Source organism: Anser cygnoides, chromosome 3 (assembly GCF_040182565.1).
Source record: "Anser cygnoides isolate HZ-2024a breed goose chromosome 3, Taihu_goose_T2T_genome, whole genome shotgun sequence".
Classification (NCBI taxonomy): Eukaryota; Metazoa; Chordata; class Aves; order Anseriformes; family Anatidae; genus Anser; species Anser cygnoides.
In genome coordinates, this window is record NC_089875.1 from 21,836,105 (window position 1) to 21,849,894 (window position 13,790).

The 13,790-nt window shown below is 41.1% G+C and overlaps 1 long non-coding RNA gene across 1 annotated transcript in view; it reads left to right on the forward strand.

Annotated features, from left to right (window-relative positions):
* The window catches only part of LOC106031642 (uncharacterized), a 107,873-nt gene that overhangs the window by 86,036 nt on the left and 8,047 nt on the right, over nt 1-13,790 (forward strand). The window contains exon 4 of the long non-coding RNA XR_010830894.1: nt 12,728-13,005. This is a non-coding gene — a long non-coding RNA (uncharacterized lncRNA). The remainder of the gene's footprint in view (nt 1-12,727; nt 13,006-13,790) is intronic.

Below are 13,790 nucleotides of genomic sequence, written 5' to 3' on the forward strand. Positions count from 1 at the left end.
GAGCTGAAGTTGGAAACTAATAAAGGTGCAATAAAATTAGTATATTTTATCACTCATTCAGGATGCTTTTCTTGGTTTAAATTCAAATGACCTAACATATAAGCAAAAGAAATGCATTGCATACAGCTACTATAATGATGATACCTCAATATATTCATTTGCAGCTCATAAAGAGTGCAGAGCTTTGCTTTTATACAGAAATGTTGGACAGAGGACATTTAACTTAATCACTGAATGCTGTAGCCATGCAGATATTATTCCAGAAATTAAAATGCAAACAAAGAAAAGCATATGCAATTCTTCTATGAATTTTAAAATGCTATATAATGTAAAATATTTTATAATACAAGTATGGATATGTATATATAATATATATAATGCCATATAAAGTTTTATTCACACTTGTAAAATTACAAAAATGTTTAGAAAAAAAAAAAGGAATTTATATGTAATTTTCTTCAAAACAAAACCCTAAATTGAAAACTTCCACTTTTACTCCAGTGAAAGAAAATCAAACACATTCAGCAGGTATCCCTTCAGCTAGCTAATCTGCTAGCTTTCTTTCAAAAAAAACCTGCCCTGAAACACAATCTTATAAAATTAAAAATTGTGTGTTACTAAGTATTTACGTCACTACTAGATTCTGTAACAGTTTTGTATTTAGAATACTAGCATAAATCTAAAAGCTACACTAATTAAAAAAAAAATCAAGTCTTTCTGTTAAAAAAAAAAAAAAAAGAAAAAAGAACCATATAGTTTTGAACTTTGAAGAATAATTTTTTTAATTTTAGGTAACTAGCCTTGTACAAGGGTAGGCAGACTGCTAAATATGATACACTTAACTGGTTCCTGATTCATGAACAGCAGAAAATGATGTGTCAGATGGCAGTCAGCATTTGTGTGTCTATACTCCGATTTTCTCTTCTCATGTCCAATCTTGTCTATGTTAGTATTTGCTGCTTAAGTGGTGGTGCCCGCAGTGGCATCATTAAATCTAGGTTAAAGCCATGCCAGTGAAAGAATTTCCCAGGAATACTTTGCAGGTTTTTAATGTGGTTAGAGTAACAAAATCTGTTTGTTTGCTCAGTACAATATGTTTAATATCCTCCTGTCAGGTTTTATATTTCTCCCACACATCTCTTCTAGAAAGACATTTTCGAGATTATTTTTGTTACTTTCTTGTCTTAAATATTCTAATATATATTTTAGAATAAAACATTTTTTTTAAGCACAAAAAAACAGCTAGTCTTTTCATCAAATGGGTAAGCTAATAAATTCTTCATAACTATTAAACCAAATATAGTACAGTATGATGCTATTTGAAGCAACATTAAATTATATCTTTTGAAATTTTGCAAGGAAGTGATGTCCTGGCTACTTTTGTTTTAGGTGTGGATGGCTTTCTTTCCATTCTCTCATACACATATCTGATTTTTGTACAAAAGGGTAAACAAGAAGACAAGAATATTAGAAATAGCAATAGAGATAAACTGTTAATAGTAAAACTCACTAGATATATCAGCAAAGCCAGGAGTGGCTCCAAATTGTATCAGCGACATAGTTTTCCCAGTAAGTGGGAATTTCAAAGCCTTTGAAAGAAAATGTTGAGTGTTTTTATGCATCATTATCATAATACACCAATCTCAAAGCACATCACGAGGCAGTATTTTACAAACTTTTCAACATAGTTTCTTGGAATCAGAACTGGAATGCATTCCCCCCCGCCCCCATTCCATCTTCTATTGTTACAGAAGCTGACAGAAAAATTGTTGAAAAAGTTGTTTCAATACAACTATTTAGAAATTTCCACCTCTTTCATCTGGAAATGTGTGTGTGTATATATATATATATTTTAAGACCAGCACTGGCTAATTAACTCCTAACAATCTTGCTTTAATAAAACAGAACCTAGGACCAAAATATTTTGGCTGTAAAGTTGCCTGTGGAAAACTAAAATTCATATGACAATTATTGGTTTTTCTGAGTAGGAATCTGAATTCTACTATTTATGAATTGCACTCACATACAAAGTCTCATTTTGATCAATACCATATTTTAAATTTTACTTCTTTTGTCATTTGTTATTGAAATATCTGCTTCACTCTCAAAACTGAAGTGTAACATGTCTGGGACCTTCTCAGAGGAAGCCATACAGTTCATTGGTCACCAGCTGAACTGACAGCAATTTATCAATAAGGGTGTTGTACTATAATAATAAGTCTCTCTTTTTCATGAAAGTCTTAAAAAGTCTTACAAAAATAATTCTGAAACAGCTCTAGATAGCTGGCACTTGCTGAGGGATGTCATACCTTCATCATTTATCATGACACTAAAAACCATGCTTAGCTGTACAGAGCACTTTAGTGCTTCTTGCTTTTTTTTCCTAAATGCTGTAGGAATATTTGTTAATTCTGTTAATTACTGATTATGGTAATTATGACATGACTTTAATGGTCAACACAGACACAATATTCTTCTCATTTATTTTATCCGTAACTGCCAGTTTCTTAGAAGCCAACACTCCTACAAACTACCTCTCAGAAAGGGAACAGCAGGCTCCTTAGCTCCTAAAAGTCACTGAGCTTTTGACCACCCTCCTCTTTTAAGTAATTCATGAGACAAAAATCAAAAACATACATAAAAAATACACAAAAATATAACAATTATATTATGTAATACATACAAAGTGTGAAATAGAAAGATGAAAATCCAGGACCTCATGGGCAGAGCATGCAGTAATGGAGCCATACTTCTGCATGTTTGCCCCAGGCTTGATCATCTCAGCCTCTTCCTCTATTACCCTTTCCCCTGTCCTGCTCTTCTCTGCTTTTGATTCCTTCTCTTGGTCCCTTTCTCCTCACATAATTGGATCCAGCATTACATCCTAGTCCTTCCTTCACAACCCTGAAGAACTCTGAGGGAAATGTATAATAAATTCAGAGCTAGCTCTTTGCTTACTGGTTAGTTTTACTGGATTTCCCTCTCCATGCTCTCATGTTTTGGATAACGCTTCTGGAGCACATGACCTTTTACCTAAACTGTAGAGGAAGAGGTGTTAAATGCTGAAGTAGATTTAATTCTGGCAGCCATGTGCTTTAAAGCTAGACAGTGCAGTTCCTAACTGTATGTGCTTAAATAGCATGGTCTCTAGATCCTGGTGAAAAAAATATTTTCCTCAGATTGGATTAGATTATTTTAAATCATTTGCAGAAATCATAGAAACACAAGGTTGGAAAGGACCTACAAGATCATCTAGTCAAACTGTCCTCCTATCACCAATACTACCCACTAAGCTACTAAATCATACCTCGTAGCACCTTGTCCAGGGGCTTCTTAAACACCGTGAGGGGTGGTGACTGCACCAGCTGCCTGGGCAGGCCACTCCAGTGCCTGAACACTCTTTGAGAAAAAAGATTTTCCCTGATATCTAATCTAAATCTCCCCTGGTGCAACTTGTGGCCATTTCCTCAAGTCCTATCATTAGCTATCTGGGAGAAGAGGCTGACCTCCTCGCCATCACAACCTCTCTTCAGGAAGTTGTAGAGAGCAATGAGGTCTCCCCTTGGGCCTCCTCTTCTCCAGATTAAACAACCCCAGTTCCCTCTGCCACTCCTCACAGGACTTGTGTGTCAGGCCCTTCACCAGCTTCGTAGCCCTTCTCTGGACACGCTCCAGGGCCTCGATGTCCTTCTTGTAGTGAGGGGACCAAAACTGAACACAGCACTCGAGGTGCGACGTCACCAGAGCGGAGTACAGGGGGATGATCACCTCCCTGCTCCTGCTGGCTACACTATTTCTACTACAGGCCAGGATGCCATTGGCCTTCTTGGCCACCTGGGAACACTGCAGGCTCATGTTCAGCTGAGCACTGATCAACACTCCCAGGTCCCTTTCCTCTTCACAGTCTTCTAGCCACTCTGCCCCAAGCCTATAGTGTTGCATGGGGTTATTGTGGCCAAAGTGCAGGACCCGGCACTTGGCCTTGTTAAATCTCAACACATTTGCCTCAGCCCAGCAGTCCAGCCTATCCAGATCCCTCTGAAGGGCCACCCTACCCTCAGGCAGATCAACACTACCTCCCAGCTTGGTGTCATCTGCAAACTTACTGAGGGTACACTCAATCCCCTCATCTAGGTCATCAATAAAGATATTAAACTAAATAGGCCCCAGTACCGACCCCTGGGGGACACCACTTGTAATGGGACTTAACTCCATTAGCCACAACCCACTGGGCACGGCCCTCCAGCCAGTTCTTTACCCAGAGAAGAATATCCCTGTCCAGGCCATGGGCAGCTAGTTTCCCCAGGAGAATGCCATGGGAGACAGTCTCAAAGCCTTTGCTGAAGTCTAAGTAGACTGCATCAACAGCCTTTCCCTCATCTACCAGTCTGGTCACATGGTCGTAGAAGGAGATGAGATTGGACAAGCACGACCTGCCTTTCGTGAACCCATGCTGGCTGGGCCTGATCCCCTGGATGCCATGTACCTGCCGTGTGATCTGATCCAAGATGATTTGCTCCATACCTTTCCCTGGAACCGAGGTCAGGCTGACAGACCTGTAGTTCCTCAGGTCCTCCTTACGGCCCTTCTTATAGATGGGAGTCACATCGGCAAGCCTCCAATCCTCTGGGACCTCTCCAGATAACCAGGAACACTGATAGATAGTGGAAAGTGGCTTGGCAATCACCTCCGCCAGCTCCAGCCGCACCCTAGGTGCAGCTCGTCTGGTCCCATGGACTTGTGACATTCCAGGTGGAGGAGCAGGTCTCTAACTGTCTCTTCCAGGATCACAGGGGGGTGATTCTCTACCTGAATCACAGGGGACATCCAGGTCAGGGCGTAAAGTACCCTGAGGATAACTGATTTGACTATTAAAGACAGATGTAAAGAAGACGTTGAGAACCTCAACCTTATCCTTATCCTCAGTGATCACATTCCCTGCTGCATCAAGTAAAGCATGGAAATTTTCCTTGGTTCTTCTCTTGCTGTTAATATATTTATAAAAGGATTTCTTGTTCTCATTTACTGCAGTGGCCAATCTGAGTTCAAGCTGGGCTTTTGCCTTTCTAACTTCCTCTCTGCATATCTTAGCAACTTCCTTGTAATCACCCCAAGTAGCCTGTCCCTTCTTCCAGCGGACATGGATTCTCTTTCTCTCAGAGTCTCAAGAAAAGTTCTCGGTTCATCCATGTCTGTCTTCTTCCCCTCCGGCTCTCCTTACGGGACTCAGGAACAGGCTGCTCCTGTGCCTTTGATTTCCATCTTGAGGAACACCCAGGCTTCCTGGACCCCTTTGCCCTTCAGGAGTGACTCTCAAGGGACCCCTGCAACAAATGACCTGAATAGGTCAAAGTCCACCCTCCAGAAGTTCAAGACAGCAGTTTTGCTCGTTACCCTTCTGGCATCACCAAGGATAGAAAACTCTAAAAATTCATGGTCACTCTGCCCAAAACAGCAACTTTCACTTCTCCCACCAGTCCTTCTCTGTTAGTGAAGAGCAAGTCGAGCGCGGCAGCTCTCCCAATAGGCTCTTGAACCAGCTGCGTCAGCTATCTTCCACACGCTCTAGAAACCTCCTGGACTGCTTCCTCTGCACAGTATTATACTTCCAGCATATATCAGGGAAGTTGAAGTCTCCCATGAGAACGAGTGCTGGCAATCCTGTAGCTTTTGCAAGCTGCTCATAGAATGCCTCATCCATCTCTTCATCCTGATTAGGCAGTCTATAACAGACCCCCACCAAGATGACACCCCTACAGGCTTTCCCCCTGATCCTTATCCATAGACACTCAACTTTATCATTCCCAACTGCAAGCTCTTCAGCATCAGAAAAACTCTTTAATATAAAGAGCCACACCACCACCCTTCCTTCCTTGTCTATCCCTTCTGAAGAGCTTGTAGCCATCCATAACAGTGCTGCAGTCATGGGAGTGATCCCACCATGTTTCAGTTATAGCAGCTAGGTCATAGTTAGCCTGTCGCACAATCACTTCCAGCTCCTCCTGTTTGCTGCCCATGCTGCACTCATTGGTGTAGATGCACTTCAGATGAGACATCTGCCTCACCTCCGCCGCCATAGCTAGTTTAAAGCTCTCTCGACGAGTCCTGCCAGCTCCTGTGCTAGTCCATAGGATGGATTCGGAAGGGAGGAGGGACAGACTCCCTGTGCCCCACCACAGGATCTCCCCCCGCCACCCCAGCAGTGCTGCGGGCAGTTACAAGGCGCTGGGCGCCCCTCCCCATGCCCGGCGGGCCCCGCGCGGCGCCGCCCTCCTGGGGCTGTTTCTGGGCAGAGGCCGTGGGCACAGCCGCCGTGGCCCTGGCACCGCCCGCTCCCTGTCAGCCTCTGAGAGCCGGCGGGGGCGGCCTGGTCGCGTCGTTACCCCGGGCCTACCCTGGCCAAGCAAGGGCCCGAGGTGCCCCCGTAACGCATGGGCAGGCGCCGCGGCTGCGCCGGCTCTGAGGCGGCCGGCCCTGACTACTCACTATATATTTATATACACATATATAGGTAGAGAGAATTTCAGCCTTTGAGGAAATATGTGACATGATAACTGTAATAGAATCATAGAATATCCTGAGTTGGAAGGGACACACAAGGATTATTGAGTCCAACTCCTGGGTCCCCAAAGGATGATCCAAAAAAATCAGACCATGTGTCTGAGAGCATTGTCCAAACGCTTCTTGAACTCCGGCAGGCTTAGGGCCATGACCAAGTTCCTGGGCAGCCTGTCCCAGTGCCTGACCACCTCTTGGTGCAGAACCTTTCCCTAACACCCAGCCTGACCCTCCCCTGTCCCAGCCCCAGGCTGTTCCCTCAGGTCCTGTCGCTGTCCCCAGAGAGCAGAGCTCAGCGCCTGCCCCTCCGCTCCCCTCTGAGGGAGCTGCAGGCCGCCATGAGGCCTCCATTCGGCCTGCTCTGCTCTGGGCTGAACAATCCAAGGGACCTCAGCCACTCCTCATACATCTTCCCCTCTCTTCATCATCTCTGTTGCCCTCCTTTAGACACTCTCAAACAGTTTTATATCTTTCTTACACTATGGCACCCAAAACTGCACACAGTACTCGAAGTGAGGCCGCACCAGCGCAGACCAGAGCAGGACAATGCCTATCCTCGACCAGCTAGCCATGCCATGCTCGAGGCACCCCAGGATATCGTTGGCCCTCTTGGCTGCCAGGGCACAATGCTGGCGCATGTTCAGCTTGCTGTCAACCAAAGCCCCCAGATCCCTTTCTGTGGGGCTGATCTCCAGCATCTCATCCCCTAGTCTGTACATATGTCCAGGTTTGCCCTTTCCCAGGTGCAGAATCCAGCGCTTGTTTACCTTCATATTGTTGGTGACTGCCTAACTCTCCAACTTGTCCAGATTTTTCTGCATGTCTAATTTTGTGGGATTTCTATTAAACTGGAAAATGTAATTATAAAGAAGACTACAAGGTCATCCTGGAAGGTGACAGTCAACAGTGCTGCCATATCCACTGAGCAACACTGCAACACAACACTGACACTATCAGCCTTTTTTTTTTGTTTTTGCAAGCATAAGAACTTAGTGCATCCAGTCAAATCCCTCTACCCTATTCCCTCTGAAAAGCCAAGCACCCCCAATCCCCATCCATTCTTTTTCCTTTCAAAAAAGCTTATTAAACAAACTCCCCACACTTGAAATTGGCATGGGAAAGGAAAGGAGAAAAGAGGCTCTCATATCCCACCAGTTGTTATAAAGCTTTAGATTATCATACTACGTCTCTCGCAGAGATCTTCCTGCTCCAAGACTGACAAGCACCATAGCTCTCACAGAAACAGGGAAAAAAAAAAACCAACAAAAAGCAGTCCCAGATCCATGCAATCAATATCCAATAAAGGATTCAGCCACGTATCGTTTTGGACCTTCTGCCCATGCCCTGATGAGCGTGGAGGATTTAAGGCTGATGAGTTTGTTGTGTGAAGTGGTGATGCTCCAGTTAAATCTGGCATTGTTCTGATGTTCCTCCTCCAGCACTGAGAATGAAAAGTGCAGCTCCAGCAGTGCTACTATTTGCAAATTACAGTGCACTGTACTTATATACTTCAGAGGAGGAGTAATATGTAATAATGGTGTAAGGCTATTATTATGATAATGATGATTAATACACAGCCCTAAGCTACACTAATCTAAATATGGAGAGCTTCACTGCAACTTTTTCTGTCAGGAAACTAATTCAGAAAGAGGAAAAAAAATTTCCTTAGTTTTTAGCAAGAAGTATGAAAAAAATGCTTTGATACATAGCTACAATCTTTTCTGAGCAATGTTTTGTAATGCTCCATTTCAACATGACACCTGCTTTGGTTACATGAGATGGCATGCAGTCATAAATACATAATATTACATAATATTATGGATTTTGCCTTCATTTAAAATTGACCTGAAATAATATTTTGTTTGGGGGCAGATGGTGAATTTTTTGAAGGGTGACCTATGGTCTTTTAGAGCACATCATTAATGGAATTTTCTCTAGTTAGGTTCAAGTACTTCCAAGATCTTAATGCTGCTCCAAACCTTGAAATGATGTGGAGGGTGACATGGGAGAATATGGTTTGCTCCACAGCTTGCTCTATGTGCTTGCACAATGTTTAGTATCAAATCATGGATTGTTCGCTGTACTATCATAATAAATATAATAGTATTTGTATTACTAGTGTACAACAATAATAAAATAACAGTACTAAAGGATAACTGATTATTTTAGAATTAATTCAGTTGAGAGTTGGTTTGTGAAAGTGATGTGGTCAGCAACAACATTCTACTGAAGTTATGAGCAGATTGACCACCTGTGGTAGACTGACCTTTCCCTTTCCTAGTCTTAAGTTTCTACAGCAAAAGTTATTTGGCAAACTGCTTGGATTTCTAGTTTTGCTTTTTCCTAAACAGAAGTCCAAAGCTGTTGAAAAGTCTTACTCACCTAGAAACCTAGAAATGTCTATTGAAATTAGCAATTGAGCTAAGTAGTCTGGGAGTGTGATTTACACTCATGGCACTTTAAGACTCTCTTACACTTCCTGAGCAGTGGAAAGGTAGGTCAGCAAAAATGTGAATCAGGCCTTAGGACTATGCTATTTATAAAACAATGTAAAATCAAAAGCAAATACATTAAAATGGTAAAAAAAAAAAAAAGTATTTATATCCTTGTCCTGTTGCTTTCTTAGTCTAATGTCACATCCACCCCACTTTCTTTTCTGAATAGAAGAGAGGTTTCACAGTATAATAAAAACTGTATTTTTGAAATGAATTGTTTTATAAAAAGTTGAATTAAAAATTGCAGAGCCATACTGTAATAGCATTAAGACACTCCTGGGCATGTTTTAATGGTCCATTAATACACGCCTCAGGTGGCTGAATGCATGAAGCTGCACATCTACAGCATGTATTAATGAACCTCTGAAACATGCCCCATCATGTGTTAATAGTCTATTACAGTCATGTACTATCTGGGAAGCCTCAGAAATACGTTCCAAAAACCACAGAAGTATGTTTTAGATCTTTGGAAAATATTATGAATAATTGCCCATGTGTCTCTGTCTATTGTATTGTTCAGGTATTTAATAAATAGCAAAACAGTATTACAGCAATAAACTCTATAATACCCAAAGAAAATGATTTGTTATTAAATATTAAAATGCACCCTGAACCACGTTAGGCTTCTCATATATATGCAGAGTGATGAATTCCTGCCTTAAAGAGCTTATAGGTAAATGTGGTATAGTTAAGGAAAGGTTATAAAAGAAGTTCTGTAAGGGATGCTTATATATTTCCACTCTACTATAATCCTTCTCTGTTTTTATCTTTAACTTGTGCTTATTTGATCAACTGTAACCCTTTTTTATTCTTTCCTAATAAGAATTTTAAAATATGTGATGGCATGAGTCTTGATTACCTTGAATAGAATTCTATACTTCCTCATTAGAAAGAACTTCAGGTATTTTTAACTCAGAAGGGCCTTTTAAAAAGTCTTATGCATGGGTAAGCCTCTTGAGAAAAATACTTAAGCATATACTAAAATGTATTCCCACTCAGCAAAGCATTAAAGTTTCTTCATGATCTTAAATTCCATTGAGCTCAAGTGGAAATTACAAATACCTAAAGACAAGCTCACGTGTAAGCTCTTTGCTGGAAGGAGATGCACCGATGATGCAGAACCAGAGCAGTCTGTAAAGCTGCCTTTTACATGATGCCATTAAAGTGATAGGAAAAATAATTTTGTCACAATTTAGGAAGGAAGGAAGGAAGGAAGGAAGGAAGGAAGGAAGGAAGGAAGGAAGGAAGGAAGGAAGGAAGGAAGGAAAGAAAGAAAAGGAAAAAGGTAGATATTTTTAAAATATAGTTTACTCAACTTAATAGAGGAATATTTGATATGCTTAAAAGTTGTTTCATCATTTGGCATCTCTAGTTTTGATAATTAATAATATAATGGAAGAGAAAAACAACAATTAATGTAAAGATTTATGTTCCTCCTCCTCTCCTGCCTTTTGTGGTGCTGGTACTTCATTTCACTGGGAAACCACTTTTTTTTTTTTTTTTAAAAAAAAAAGGTATTAAGCAACTGGATTGAAGTCAATACCTACTTAGAAAAAGTGCCTTATAGGAGTTAATATGAAAGATATGAGTTACTACTTATTAGGCAGGCTTTTGTTTTAGTGTTTTAGTCCTTTACCATCAGTTTATACAATTACAACATTACACCAAAATGGAGGTCTTCATATTTCTTCTGAAATTGTCCTCCAGGGCTGTGAACTTAGCTGAAAAGTACCCAAAAGTATTAAATAATAAAGGAAAATAAACAAATTAAGAGTGGGTAACTTTTGGAAGTTTTGCTTTAGTCAAACCAAGTTCATCACAAGAAATCCAGGGGAAATTTGAAGTTCTGTGATACACAGAAGGTTGGACATAATAATCTAATGTTGTCTTCTGGCAAAGGACTAACTTCCTGATTAATAAGTAATTTCTTTTTCTTCCAGTTCAGCAAAGACATGACCTGTGTTGCTTTGCTACTAACAATGCTAACAATATTAGACAGATGTCCTTCTGCCTTCTGCTCTAGTGTCTGAATCATACAAGTGAGGAGGAGTCCGGTCTGTTTTCAGATATTCAGCACTCTGGGCCTTAAAGGTGTTTTAGTAAACTTATCCCTTTCTCAGTGCTACTTGGAACATCACCGTCTGTTGTGTTTTCAGGTGCTATGAGAGAGATGATTTTCCAATCAAAATTAATAGCTTGCAAAATATGTATCACAATTAGACTCTAAATATAAAGGAGATTACATAGACAAAGTTTCCAGGTCCATCTTCTGGCATTTATCCTACAGGTTAAATAGACATACTGAAATCCAGACCAAGTTTTAATTTTTCAGACACACCGATATGTCACAAGCAGGACTGCATTTCCCCTTTCCTCCATAACCAGGAGGTGCCGGACTATATTCACAAGGACCCTTTCCTCCATAATTGCCGGAAGTTTCACAGAAAGCATGAGCAAAATGAATTTCCAAAAGCAAATTCCTCAGACCCATGAGATGGCCCTCAGTCCTTTGTGGTTGCCCAGTTTGAAAGTGCGTGTACACCTGGATATCCTAATGGGTCCTTTATGCTCTTCAGCTAATGCTGAAGAGCCCACATGCTGGCAACATCGCTCATCTCCTTTGGGGTGGGTGCACGCTAAGCGTGAGACAGCTCTTTCAGAAGAGGTCCACATATTTGTGCTGCTGATTCAGGCTACTTCCTATTTATCTTTGACCAGAAGGCTCTCTAGCTTTAGAAAAATTTCCCGTTTCTGTATCAGACACCTTCACTTGTTTGCTTTCTTCTGAAAATTTCCCCCCCTTTGTTTTAGGGCCTCTCTTACTTGTTGGCCAGTTTTGCTCTCCAATATTTGTTCTCTGTCTGCTTGTATTTTTTCTCTTTGGAAGCACTTTTCCTGTTTCTGAAACCGGTGCTGGCCCCTTACCAAAAATAGCAGATGTCAAAGTCTTGTGATTTGGTTCACATCATGAAAATAAAAGAGCAGTGGTATTGAGTCTGGTGATATGATAAGTTTTCCTGCTATAAATAGGATGCAAACATTAAGGAAATGCTACCTGTGCCTGGGAATTAAACTAAGCCAAGAATGGAAAGAAATGTGTATTGAGAATTTTTGCTGCAGAGCAGTGAAATGGTGATACAGAATTATGCTGCACCTACCTCCGTAAGAGCACCAGAAGAAAATTCAAATGAACATGAGTAATATCCCAAGACCAATAGGAAGAAATACAGACAGAGAAAATTAAAGTTGCCAAGAAAAACTTCCTGACATTGAAATGCACTAAGCTTTCAGACCACCTCTCAAGGGAACAGAAAGGCCCATCACCTGAAATGTTTAACACTAGGCTGGAGGAATCACTAGAAAAATATACTACAGGGAACAACTTGTTATTGGCAGAAAGATGGACTGAATGCTGTAAAAGGGATTTTCTATCTCTAATGTTTACTTTTTATGATAGTCATTTATGTTTTTCCTTCATTACAGGTAGAGAAAAATCTATAAAAGTTATTGGCTCTGGCACAGCATATTTAATTTCTATAGAGCTATGTTTTTGGTGCACTCCTGCAATCTTTAGCTCTACTTCTTGCATTTTTCCACATACATTGGGAGCTTCTTTATTGCCCCAGGTAAAACCTTCTCAGCACTGGATAAATGTTCCCCTCTCTTCTCTGCAGCCTTCTCAACAAGTATGCAAAACACCGAGGAAATAACCATCTAAAATCCCCAGAACTGGGGAAAGGAAGAAATTGATGTCAGAGGGTTCAAAAGGAGAAGTAAAGCAGCAGAGGTGTAAATGGAGCATGCAGAACATGAGAAAGGGAAGGAGGAAGATGCTTAGAGTTAGAAAGTGGGAACTGCATACATCCAGAAAATGGCTTTTCAGGACAAGATTACCCACATCCCTATGTGATGACCTGCATTCAAGACGCAGACTTCAAAGTTATGAGTCCAGGTAAAAGCAAAAAGGGAAGAGGGAAGAGTAAAGCTATACCTGATAATGGATCCTTATTGGGATGGTGTGGTACAACTGGTCAGGGTTAAAATGATATTGCCTTAATATCAAATTAAGGCAAACATAAGTCTTTCTATTTTTGTATGTAAAAACACACGGTTCAGTCATAACATCCAAACTCTTTTCCCGAGAAGCCTTAGAGCAGCAAAGTTGAAATACCAACCTCAATTTTTAAATAACGTAACAAGACTGAATACACTGAAGGTTTTTCCTCCCTACCACCCCCTGCCCCCTCACCGCAAACCACCAGAAGCCTGGGTTGGGTTTTGAGCAGCAGCGCTACCAGCAGGATGTGCTGAGGATGAGGCGGTGCTGTGTGACCCCACTGGGGACACCCTGACAATGCGGCTGAAAGGCATCTGTATTACCACGGACAGGAGAGGGACAAGGAACAGTTTCCAAAGATATGGGCCTCTCATTTTTTGCTGGGCAGCTTGAGTCTCCCTGCCTAGCTGCTGAGCAAAGGGTATGATTAATGAAAAGATGTCAGGATGATAATCCTTACTATCAGGAAACACTGGACAGGGATTTTATTTTTTTTTATTCTTGGCGAATTGGGGGGTGGTGGGAAGAGAATAATAAAGCAAAAAGGGACACGGAAAAGGGAAATGTTTTGAAGAAAAAACAATTTCTTATATATGTATAGATGCATATATTTTTACATATATGTATAAAATACAACCTCCCCTCTGCCCACCCTCTTTTAATGTTTCTCTGGTGGAGTA